The sequence below is a fragment of the Penaeus monodon genome, chromosome 23 (genome assembly GCF_015228065.2).
Source record: "Penaeus monodon isolate SGIC_2016 chromosome 23, NSTDA_Pmon_1, whole genome shotgun sequence".
NCBI lineage: Eukaryota > Metazoa > Arthropoda > Malacostraca > Decapoda > Penaeidae > Penaeus > Penaeus monodon.
This window is the reverse complement of record NC_051408.1, coordinates 16,167,836-16,168,035: the sequence shown is the minus strand read 5'-3', so window position 1 is coordinate 16,168,035 and position 200 is coordinate 16,167,836. Positions and strand designations below refer to the sequence as shown.

At 31.0% G+C, this 200-nt stretch overlaps 1 long non-coding RNA gene across 1 annotated transcript in view; it reads left to right on the top strand.

Moving 5' to 3' along the window:
- LOC119587825 overlaps positions 1-200 on the top strand; it is a 4,309-nt gene that overhangs the window by 1,951 nt on the left and 2,158 nt on the right. The gene's annotated exons all lie outside the window — the stretch shown is intronic.

Sequence of the window (200 nt, the reverse complement as noted above, 5' to 3'; positions counted from 1 at the left end):
CTTTTTTTCCCTCCTTTTTTTTCCCTTTTCGTTGCTTGCTTTTTTTAAAAAAATTTCCCCTATTTTTTTTTTTTTTCGCCTTTTTCCCTTTCTCCTCCCTTTTCTAAAAATTTTCTTTTATTTTTTACGATAAAAAATATTTAATTTTTTTGTTTAACCCCCCCCCAAAAACCCACCCCCCCCCCACCCAATATAAAAAA